This window comes from Etheostoma spectabile, chromosome 21 (assembly GCF_008692095.1).
Source record: "Etheostoma spectabile isolate EspeVRDwgs_2016 chromosome 21, UIUC_Espe_1.0, whole genome shotgun sequence".
Taxonomy (NCBI): domain Eukaryota; kingdom Metazoa; phylum Chordata; class Actinopteri; order Perciformes; family Percidae; genus Etheostoma; species Etheostoma spectabile.
This window is the reverse complement of record NC_045753.1, coordinates 12,556,624-12,564,100: the sequence shown is the minus strand read 5'-3', so window position 1 is coordinate 12,564,100 and position 7,477 is coordinate 12,556,624. Positions and strand designations below refer to the sequence as shown.

Genomic DNA, 7,477 nt, shown 5'->3' with positions numbered 1-7,477 from the left:
GCCGAGGCTGCCGTACAAGGTGCCACCTGCTCATCAGATAAACACTCACACACATTCTTCGATGCGCAACTCGGGGTTCAGTGTCTTGCCCCAGGACACTTCGATTGGCAGGCAACCGCTCTACCACTGAGCCACAGCCGCCACCAATGCGTTCTAGTTATTATGAACAAGTGGTGGACTGATGTGCTTATGTTGGCTTGTTTCAATGTTTCTATATTGTAAGTTAATGTGTAACATACTAAAGGGGTGGTTCAGAATTTGGACATACTGTAGGACCTTCATTCCAAGTTACCCACTGTGTTATTTATCACTGGAGACTGTTTTCCACACGTTTCATCCAGTCCTTCCAGTTGCAGAGTTGGCTGGTGCGAGGCTAGCGCAAGTCAACATGCTAGTCTGTCACTAAAAACAGTCTTATTCTGATTTCTTTGTTATCGGTCACTTAATATAAACGAAGATTAATACAAAACATACAAGACATTTAATTATAGCCCATCGATGGGTAAACACAATTGAGTCTTCATCTTTCACTACAAAAAGACTAGGACTCGACCCATATTTTTTACAGTCTATGGTATTGACGTACATATGTCGGCTAATAAGTATCGAGAAATTGCAATGCAAAAATGCGAAAAATTTGAGGTAATAAGAAACAGTGTTTTCATGATATAGTTGTACAACTTGTCAGAGTTTATTTTTCAACTGTAAAAAATCCAGCTAAAGAAACTAATTTAAGGAATCCTTATTAAAAATGTTTGTTTACATTGAGTGTAAATTGAGTTTGTTATATGACAAAGCAAGAAAAATAAATATTGGCAAATATGTCTGACATTAATATTGGTATTGACTTCAAAAAAACAGTGTTGGTTGCGCTATTAAGTATCTATAATGTTTTTAACTGATATATCTTCAATATATACCTGTATGGTGGTGCACTTGCCCCGAACATGACCTGTGATCATCTACAACAACAAAAAAAAACTGTTTCCTTGGCTTAAAATAACACTTTATGCCCCCCCCACCCTCTAGAAAATCCCAGAGCTCATGACCCTGGCCACCTAGGTATATGTGGAGGACAGCGAGCAGCACGATCGTGGCGCTGGGCCAGAGAGGTGACGCATATGTGAGTAGCTGAGTGCGTCAGGCTCTGGCTGACAGCACCACAACTCAGCAGTGTCCTGGATGGATGGAGGTGTTATGATGGAGGAAGTAGGGAGAAATAGAGAATGTGTGTGCATGTAGAGAGGAAAAAAAAAGAGAGAAAGAAAAGAGTGAAATGCCCTGACTCCTACACTGCAATCTGATGCTGAGAAAAGCTGTGTCGCAGCACTGAGTGGGCGGGCTTCATTTGAAATAAATAAAAATAAAAAGCTAGTGATAAAGAGTCTGGGGAAAAAAAAGCATCTCCTACCTTCAGTCTGACACACCACTGGGGTTACATCAGAGCGGAGAAGTGAAAAGCACGCAGCAAAAATAGCCTAACGGAAATGGAAGTGTTATAGAGATTTTCTTTGGCGGCCTTGAGACTCAGAGGGAGAAAAGGAGGATGTGGAGAGAAATAAAGAAGCTGGTATGGCTCCTGGTCTGCCTCCAGGCGTTCCAATGAAGAGTTATCCTTTTATTTTTATCCATTTTTAATCTCTGGCATCACATAAAAAAGGGACTACAAAAGATGTAAGAAGCAGACATCCCACCTGTCCCACCTCCCCCCTCATTTCCCCCTCTTGCATGGGGTCTCCATCACTAATACTAATACACTAATAGCACTGAGACGCCGCAGCACTGTGGAGGAAGGTCTGGCAATGCGGGACTAAAGAATCAGTAACTTTGTGTTTTAAGAAGTAGAGAGAAGTAAATATTGGCAATGTGGACAGCCTTATGGACCACCACCGTCAGACTGCATCTGCTGTCGAGGAAACAGGATCTGTGGTTATCTTGTTGTCTGAGTTAATACACATCTCCGTCTGCAGTACAGGAGGAGCATCGCCTCCGGTTCCCTTTGACCTCTGGCTGTCTACAGCTAGAGGAGGAGCGCGTGCGACTCCTGCTAAGGTTGCAGATGTCTCTTTCTGCACCGACGAAGAGTGTTTAATGAGAAAAGGTTGGGATCCTTATGAATTCAGACAGGGAGGCTGAGGGAAAGAGCTCCTGCTGCAGTCAGTGCTTGTTCATTATGGTGGAAGATATTACAGCCTTTCAAATTACTACTTCAGTGAATGACAGACTGAGCTATTACCATACAGCAGCTTAAATCTGATCCTTACTCCTGTTGCTTAGGGCCTCTCTGCACGGTGGAGATTTGTACGCTTCACAACAAAACCTGAAATGTGGAGAGAGAAGTTTGTACCCCATCCAAATCTAGTCTTTGCAAGCTACACTGAGGATGAACTCATTCTTAGAAGATCATCCAAGGATGTTTTCTAACACTGAAACCCGTAGCTGGGAGAAGAGGCTATTTGGCTTCAGCAGCTCTGCAATCATTACTTGTTGTTAAGTTACGCATTAGGTTGCTCTCTGTAACAATACCAGCGGCAACAATTATTTTTCCTATTTACCTCTACCTAACAACTTGATGATTAGAGAAACATCTCAAATGAATAGGATTATATATTCAAATGCAGAAGCGACTTGAGTTGCGTTTAAAAATACAAAGCTCAACTTTGTAATTTAGAGAACCAAACCTTAAGGGTAGCGCTGCATTCAGTGTCAATGACACAACTCCAGGATGTGAGACTAATATACATCATTTTGTTGAGTGCCCAATTGATGATAATCGTTCTGAAGAGGGAAGACTCTAAACTAGTTATGTTTCGATTGAATTTCACCTAATTTAGGGGTACGATAAGCTAGCACCACAAAAAGACATCTAAAGGATAAAAAATCTTAAAAAGAATAACAACAAACACAAAAGCTACCCCACATGACAGAATGCAATCACTAGGTTACCTGTTTATATAATGATGTAACACTTAGTACACCTTCATTCGGGCCACAGCCACAAAGTTCACCAGCTAAATGCCAAACATAAAGATTAAAAAAACTCAGTATACATTTTCTCCAAAACAGCCACAAGCACAAAAACATGACAGTAAGGAAGAGGGCGTTTGATGTTGGATAGAAAAAAGCCAGCGGCAGACGAGACAATTTTCGATTTGGTGTCATTTTGATTTTCTCTTCATTGCAATCAGAGTGTAATGATTTCAACCTATACATGTGGAGAACAATGAAGGAGAGGAGAAAGGGAGAAGGAAATGGAGGAACAGAAAAAGAGCAGGCCATTGACTACGGCCATAGTAAAAGATAAAGGATGTAGGACGGAGAGAGGTGAAACAGAAAGACCGTCCTTGCTTATTTCTGTGTCCTCTTTAATAGCCATTCATTCATATGCTTGCCAAAAGCAATGCAATAATTCATTCCAATCTCAGTGTCATTGTGACGATAGGAGAGTGAACCCCCCCCCCACACACACACCACCCACACACACACAACACACACACACACACACACACACACACACACACACACACACACACACACACCACACACACACACACACACACACACACACACACACACACACACACACACACACACACACACACACACACACACACACACACACACACACACACCTCACTCACACTCACTCACTCACTCACTCACTCACTCACTCAATTGCAATGGAGATGGGTCTACAACTGTAAACAAGTAGGCCTAAATAATGAAATACACATTAAATATAAAATAGACTGGGGGTTTGTCGAGCCTGCAGTGCCACAGCAGACACCAACACTTATACACTGTGTGGAGAAAGTAGGCTACAGTGTGTGGCTGGATGTCTTTTATTATTAACATGACAGCTACAGCCTATAATACAGTAACTCTATGTACTATATTTAGAATACTAAAACACATGCAAAGTATGTCCTACACTAACTGCTGCTGCATCATTCGTTCTGCTACTCTATCAGACTAAACCAGGATTTCATATTTCAGAAAACATCATTAACAATTATGTTGTCTGAAATATGAAATCCTGATGGGCTAAAGCAGAACATTGTATTTCATTTTGATAATTGTCTAAAAACAAATGGTTGTCAAGTTTATGTAGAAGGAACTTTGAATCCAGAGATTCCTCGCAAAGTGTTTGATGAGTACAAAAAAACGGATATGGGTCAGTGTGTGTGTGTGTGTGTGTGTGTGTGTGTGTGTGTGTGTGTGTGTCTGTGTTCTACATCAATTTTTCATGTGCAACCTTGGTCGGGGCACTTAATGCTGTTTGGGTGTGGGTCTCATTGTCTCGTACTTTCCTATCATACTAAACTGGCAGTACATTTTTGAAATTGTAGAAGGATTTCAATTTGTTTCCAACTGATGTTTTGATTATATTTTATTTCTTGTTTTGTCAAACCAACAGCTTAAAACCCAAAGATATTCAATTAATGATGAAAAAAGGGACTGAAACAATTAATGGATTATAAAAATCATAAGCAATGAATCAACTGTTTCAGCTCTATTATCTATTAATTATGCTATTAATTATCTGTTGTTGCCCAATTCTTTGATTACACAAGGAGACAAAATAAACTAGAGTCTGGTCTTATTTGACATTCCTTGAAAAAAAGGATAATGTGGTCAGGGGTTAGGTGGAGAGAGGGAATTGTGGCAGCAACTGATGATTATATTCATCATCATTTAATCTGTTCATTTTTTTCACGTTTTTAATTGCTTAGTCTACAAAATGTGAAAAATAACCATCATTAGTTCCCAGACCCAAAGGTTATGTCATCAAATTCTTTTATTTGTCTGCCCAACAGCACTGGTGAGTATGCACATGTTACAGTAGAAGTATCTTCATAAGTGTGGCACCTAGAGCTGGGCGATATGGAGAAAATCAAAAATCCCGATATTTTTAACCAAATACATCGATGATGATATTGTGGTGATATTGTAGGGTTGACAATTGGTGCTTTCACAAAATATGCACACAATGAGAGTTTTGTTAAATAATCATCAATTGTGTTGTTATAATAACTCTGTGTGGGTAAAGGCAAATTGTGTCATATCAGGAGAAAAAAATCAAAATTTAAGACGATATCTAGCCTCATAGCATTGATACAATATCATTTATCGCCCAGCCCTAGTGGCACCATCATCCGACCTGTCAAAGCAGATAAATATAACTGCTGGACTGGGGGGGAGGGGGCACCAGACAGTCAGACAGACATACTGTACACAGACTGTAGGTTTGAATTCAACAAGTCATCAAACAGAGACAGGTGGCGGGATGCATTTGGACACCCAGCTGGGTTTAGTCCCATTTAGATGTTGTGGTCCTCGCAATTGCAGCTTTTGTGAAGTAAACCAACGCCGTTGTTCGCTTATGTAACGTTGTGTTTTGCTGCATTTATCATGCAGTGTAAAGCGAGACAATATCCCTCAGTATGCTCAGCTAGCAAGGGCACTTCCTGCTATTCAAAGGCACACAGCGCTGAGCACCAATAATGAGCCCATCCACATCAAGAGGCACAATGAAAGCCCAGTTTTTCCCGACTGGCAAAAACAACAGGATGCCAGAAGGGGGGCTGATAAGTCCTGCATGGCATCAAAAATTTTAAAGGACCACAACCATGATTTTTCAAATGCACAGTTCAGAAGACCGCTTTGTTTATGCAGGACTCCGGGTTTGTATTTGTGTCAGTGTGTAGGGTGCTAGTAAGACAAAAGATGGGTACATTATGAGGGAAATAGAGATGAAATAGACCGAAGTTAGTTTAAAGGGGAACTATGCAGTTTCTTTAGCTTAATTTATGGGAATCAATGGAACGGTTATATAACTTTTTTCAAGTTGAATGGTGGTCATCTCGCTCCCCCCCCTAGCGCCTGTGAGCGGAAAAAACACCCTTGTAACGTTGGGCCGGCGAGTTGCGAGACTCAGCATCGGATCAGTTCTCGCAATGTAACAAATCGCTTCATGGCACCGCACACATACGCCCATTCAGGGACCGGCTAACAAGGTAGCGATGGAGTTTTTCACACTATCGTCATGGCTGAGCCGGCAAAAAAGAAACAGAAACTTAAGAAAACATTGTCTGAGGATCAGAGGAACAGGAAACGGCAGATTGACGGAGAGAGGAGTCAGACACAAGTAAGCATAGGAGCTGACAAATATCTATTCCGAAGCTGTAGAGGGAGCTCTATACAGAAATCTGCGAGCAAAGAAATGGCCAAAACTGCATAATAGCCCTTTAAGAAATGGAGAGGGAGGAGGACAAGGATGGCAAATGGTTAGCACCTGTAATAATGAGAATAAATAGATAATGAATGGGTGGAATGACACAAAAGGAAGATGAGGGGGTGAAAGAAACTAGCCACTCCCAAAGAAATGAAAGGACAATGGGAACAGTAGGACGGTTGTAACAAGAAGCTGTGATGAAAACGTGTGTATGGATTGATATTAAAAAGAGATGGAGGAATAGAAGCAGTCGTGATGAATGAAAGAAGACAAAGATGAAGAGGGAAATGACTTTAAGGTGGGACAGCCTAAAAGAAGCGAGGAGCAAAATTGTGTTTATGAAAAGATGTGGCTAAGGAGGACTTGAGAAAAAGGAGGAGGATGGGAGGAAGAGAGGGGACGGAGTGGTGAAGACTCATTAGCCTACGTAAGGCTGGTACATTATGTCTTCCCTCTCTTCTCTCTCCTTTTGTTCTCCAGAAATATCTGAGTGGGTGGGAGAGAGAGTAACAGTAAGTGAAGCGATGACAGAGTGAGGGGGAGAGAAAAGGAACAAGAGTGACAGAGAAAGTAGATGACTAGTGAGCAGGCGTGCATCGTTAGAAAATGTTCAATATAATGCCAGATGGGGATAGACCGATTATCGGCCCTAGATTATCACGACCAGGGCCATTTTTTGGCAGTTTTCACTCAGATGATCTGTATCAACGTGTTTGCCTGATATAAATAAAGTTAATTCATTAAAAAGTGGTCTACTTCGGCTCCATTACAGCTCTGTCTGTCCCTCTGCTTTGGTTTCACTCCCCGCTGAGTCTGACTTAATGTCCCGCCCACAACACTATCTGTTACTGGGTATTATGTTTTCAAAGTTTCTTATTTCTCAAATAATTGCTTAAAGCATTCAAACAAGGTTTAGTTTGGAATTTGTAACTTTTCACAATCTTAGTTTGGACTTAAAGATTTTCTTTTTCACTGTAAATGCATAGCGGTCCCAAATATTGGTTATCGCTTTTATTTACTACTAATAATCGGTATCGGCCTTGAAAAAACAGTATCGGTCGATCTCTAATACCAGATACAATTTTTTTATTAGAAAAGTATTTCTCAAATGTGATCCAAACGGTAACAGCAAAACTAATTAAACACAGAATGATGTTCAATTTAACGCACCATTGTGAAGAAAAAAGAGCTGAGCCAGAAGGCTCCTACCCTCACCTATGGTCATGAAGGCTGGGTCATGAC

At 41.0% G+C, this 7,477-nt stretch overlaps 1 protein-coding gene and 1 long non-coding RNA gene across 10 annotated transcripts in view; one reads left to right on the top strand and one right to left on the bottom strand.

The window, feature by feature from the left end:
• LOC116671229 (uncharacterized) overlaps positions 1–7,309 on the top strand; it is an 11,088-nt gene extending 3,779 nt beyond the window's left edge. Inside the window, exons 2-3 of the long non-coding RNA XR_004327228.1 lie at positions 1,823–1,829; positions 7,222–7,309. This is a non-coding gene — a long non-coding RNA (uncharacterized LOC116671229). The remainder of the gene's footprint in view (positions 1–1,822; positions 1,830–7,221) is intronic.
• tanc2b (tetratricopeptide repeat, ankyrin repeat and coiled-coil containing 2b) overlaps positions 1–7,477 on the bottom strand; it is a 147,329-nt gene that overhangs the window by 83,681 nt on the left and 56,171 nt on the right. The window lies entirely within an intron of this gene.